We start from the raw sequence: 5,032 nt of genomic DNA on the forward strand, positions 1-5,032 counted from the left end.
CCATGTTTTAATTTATTACTTATAATATTTTGAATTCCTACTATGCCATATCGTAAGAAAAAGTCACATTACCAACTACATTTTTTATTAATTACGTTCCACTTTTATTTTGAACATGTCTTCTACATCGAATAAAATAACCCAGCTCGGATTTTTAGTTTAGCACATAGTTATGTTTACCCTTGTTCGTTAATCAGATTATAATTTTTACTAAAACATAGCTATTATTAGGTTTGTCAATAGCCTTACTCCCAATAATTTGGTTAACTTATGGCGTTATTGAGTGGCACATCTGGATTCAATCTAAATTTACTCACAATCTAACAAATTTTATTGTCCAATCAAATATATGGAGTGTCAGAAATTAATCTCGAGTGTTATAAATTTCACTCGAGATTTGTCAATCGAAAATTAAAATTGCACTAAAAAGAGTCTCGATTGTTAAAGTTCCACCAAATTTAGCATTAAAAGACCGTCTTTTTTAATAGTGGCTAATTTATCTTAAAATTTTAAATTAGATATTCAGACAAATGTAAAAATCAGAATCTAAAAGTATAAATACACCTACATATATACATGAACGTATATATCGAAGCCTTTTTCAAAGATTAACACAATAAAACTTTAAAGCCGTGTTTTGTCATAGCACTTTCTAAAATGAATACTAATAAACAGGCAAATCTGACATAAATCTCAATGAATACGTTCATTGCAAATTTTAAATACATCCCTGTGTTTTCATGTAATAAATCTAAAATTGTAATTTTACAATAAAAACCATTGATTTTATCTCAATTTATCTTTTATCACACAATTCACATTTTATTATAATTTATATTTAAATAATTATTATTTTATGACCAAACGATTTTTAATATAGTACTTTTATAGGCTAATGGGTCAAATTTTAAAAAAAAATTAAAAAAAAACTATAATTTATTTCACAATAATTTTTACTACATCGATATTTCAACTTTAGTCTAAAGTCATCAATAAACTAAAAATTATATTAAAATACCAATCAACATATTTTCCATATTAGTTTCCTGATGACAACTTTAGCCTAACGTCGGAATATCCTTGGAATAAAAATTATTGTAAAATAAATCGCGGTTTTTTTCTTAACTTTTTTTATTTTAAACAGTAACCAATTAGCCTTTAAAAACACTATATCACAAGCTATATATATTTTATCACAGTTCATCTTATTATAATAAACGAATTTTATTAAGCTACAGCTTAAATGCACTATTAATGCATTAACTAAAATACTCCATTAATTTTTTTTTATATTAAATTTGAAATTGTAAAATAAAATTAATTGTATACGATAATCTGATATTATTTTAATGCGATTCAGAGATTAAAATTGATTTCCTTTGCTTCATTACTGTACTTTATATTAAAAAAAATTTCATATATGTTTGGCTATTTACATTTGCACATATGTATATTATAACATAAAATTAGTTATGAACTAAATGTATTAAAAAAAATAAATTCATAATTGATGAAGTGAATTATTTTAATATTTTTAAGTTTTTTAGACTCCATTTTATAGTGTAAAAATAATTGTTTTAATAAATAAATATATAAATATATTATATAGAATTTAATTAGTAGTTATGTGTACATGTTCTACACAATAAATATGAAAAAAAATTAAATATATTTATATATACATTATATATATATGTAAACAAAACAAAACCAAAAAAACACCCTGTATAATACTTTCTTTTTCACAAAGAAATTGAAGCTAAAGCAATGAGTTCTAAAACTCCTAAGTTTAAGTCACAACTACAAAAGGATCAAACACTTAGGTTAGGCTAAAATAAAGATAGAATATATGAATATAGGATAATATAATTTAGTATTAAGTTGTTGTTGTTAATAGCATTTAAGGCACTGAAACAGTGACAAAAATAAGTTACTATAAATTAATCGTTAACTATTAATTAAAAACTAATTAAAATCCAAATGATCATATACATAAATTACATAAATAAATAGTTAAAAATATATATGAAAAAGCTAAAGAAATAATATTGTATTAACTTAAAACTAAATTAAATACATAAAAAATTAATTATATAAATTATGAAAAATTAAATATTGTTAATTTTATTAACACAAAACATTTACCTGAATAGAAAACTAATAAAATTTAATATAAAATTTAATAAATTAAATAAAAAATATTTCATATATTTTCTTATGTTTAACATAATTCACATATATAATAATATTAATTTTTTTTATAAATTTCTATAAAAAAAAACTTTTTTAAAACACTACTGTTTTTAATATGAATTTTCTTAAAACATTTTTAATTATATACATAACTAGCAACTATCAAACAATTCTCTTAACTTCTAAACATAATTTTTTATAATTCTTTAAAATTTATAAAAATAGAAAATAAAAGATAAAAAAAGGGAAATTAGCTGATATATATTAAATACTATAATATATATATATAGTATAATAAGAAAACATGATTGTTTGAAATAATAACTAGAGCGTTCAAACTAGGGATCGCTTAAAGGTCAAGTTGTATAAATTCAAATATGGACCAGGTTTTATTGTCTTTCTTAAAAGAAAAATGTAAATGTAAATTGGAAAAAAAAATTTGAACTGATATTGCAATATTATTATATCTCAAAATTATGCTATTAGTAACTTTATTATTTTTATTTGTTTTTATAATATATATTTATATAAACAATTTTTAATTGAAGCTCTACAACCTTATCCTTATGTTATATATTTGTTACTTTGATTTGGATTTTTTTTTAAATTTTTAAATCAGATTTAATATATTTAATTAAAGAATTAAATTACTAACAAAAATTAATAATTTATATATTAAATTATATATTAATAAAATCGATCGTGTTCATGTTACAGAATCACTCATAGTTTCAGACGCGTATTGTTAGCCCCTACCAATAAAGATTACAAAAAAAACTTGACAACTCTAATGATCAGCTATAGCATCTTATATTTGATTTATTCAAATTAATTTAAGTTTACATAGTTACTTCCATCCATATCCATCCATTATTCTACGATTCTGTCATATTTATGTGTTGCTTTTCACTTACCTTAGATTATCTTTAATGTTGGTTTGCATCATTACTTCCTTATTGGTATGTTCACCTCGTTGTTGAGTGATCCTTATTGTGATCCGTTATTGTATATGTATTGCTTTCTAGTTTCCTTAAATTATCTTCAATATCGGTTTGCATTATTCCTTCTTCTATGTGTACACACCCGCTTGCTCTGCATTTCTATAATAGTATGTGATGTTTTCCATTTTTTTAAACTATCATGTGTAGCGGTTTGCATTATAACTATCTTCTGTGTGTGCCCAACTGCTTATTATACTTTCCTCTCATATCATGTGTTACTTTTCAATTTCCTGTAATTATCTTACTTCTTGACTAAATGTATCTGCCTTCTATTTACATATATGCACAATTTTTACTATATATCACTGGCTACACAGTTATGAGACATATTAAAGCGTTTTCATTTTATTAAGTATATATACGAAATAAGTATATATATTCTGTCAATTTTGTTATTAAGCATCATATTCTTTTTATAGATATATGTCTGTGATTCAGTCCTCCTAAGTGGGGCGTAGATCCTCTATTATCAGTTTAAATTGAACTTATCATAAAAATAGGCAACGATGACGTTCTATGAATAATTTATATATTCTAATACGCATTCCACTATTCTTATCCAAATCAGGGCCGCCGTACCGTAACGCACAAAAACTCGCAGGTGCCAGTTAAGTGCTCTTCAAGCAATTTTGCTATTTGGTACTCTGAAAGTGTGCCCTATCCGGTCGTATTTACATTTCTAAATTTCCTTTGAACCATAATCCACAGTCCCATATTAAAGTGATGGATGGTTCAAGCACCTTCCTCATTAAAATATTTCAGATACTTTTACACAAGATTTTTTGATTTTTTCAAGTAAATATTTTCATATAAACTTTGAATTACTTTTCGAAACCCAATTTAAATAAGCCTTCGTAAATGCTTCTGATGATACTATAAATCCATATTCAAAGTTGGCTGAAGTCAGTTGTTGGCCACTATTTGGTGAAGACATTGATCTAAAAATCGTGGTTCCAAGAACGGTCGGGTCTACGTCCCGAAGACACTCGTCACCTACGACGACTAAGTACCGTTCAACACCTCCCAAAGGGACTCCACAAGCAGGTCCCGGCGGGTTACAACAACAACAACAACAACAACATCTAAAACTCGTCTTCATTTTTTGACTGTATTACAATAGTATTTTTCCATATTTCACTTCCATAAAATCGAAGTGACTGTCTATTTATATGGAATTCGTAAATGTTGTAGTAGTGGATATGTGGCTGCAGTTCTATATATTTTTAGAGTTGAAAAAAAAGTACTTCAAGCTTGGTTGAAACTGGAAATAACACCTTCATTTGTTCTACTTTTTATTTTATTTATACTTCATCCTTCATTAAAGAAATCGGACTTGGAGAAACACTCTAATCCGACTAAGGGGCACAATAGATCTTTTAAATCGCAGTGCACTATACCTTCAAATTTCGAGAATAAACTTTTAAAACCACTTATATATTTTTTATTAATTCGATTTTTATTTTAATTCAATAAAACATTTCATTCATAATTTTATAAAATATCAGTTACAAATTTATATAACACAAAATATTTAATAATAATATATTAATAAATTTTAAATAAGAAAACTTGTAAATTTTACTGCGAAACATTAGCAGTACTAAAATGGTATGAAACACAACACTATTATATAAGTATAGTTGAATTCATATATTGAAAATAAAAATAATAAAAACAAATATCATTAGCATATAATGTTTTAAGTATTTAAACATTAAACAACATATAATATGTTATAAAACCTGTGTATATAAACATAAATTTTATACATAAAATCATATAGAGAATTCATGATATTTAAAAAAATTTTAAATAAAATATTAATTTTAGAAAAAAAA

The sequence above is a fragment of the Teleopsis dalmanni genome, chromosome 1 (genome assembly GCF_002237135.1).
Source record: "Teleopsis dalmanni isolate 2A chromosome 1, ASM223713v2, whole genome shotgun sequence".
Classification (NCBI taxonomy): domain Eukaryota; kingdom Metazoa; phylum Arthropoda; class Insecta; order Diptera; family Diopsidae; genus Teleopsis; species Teleopsis dalmanni.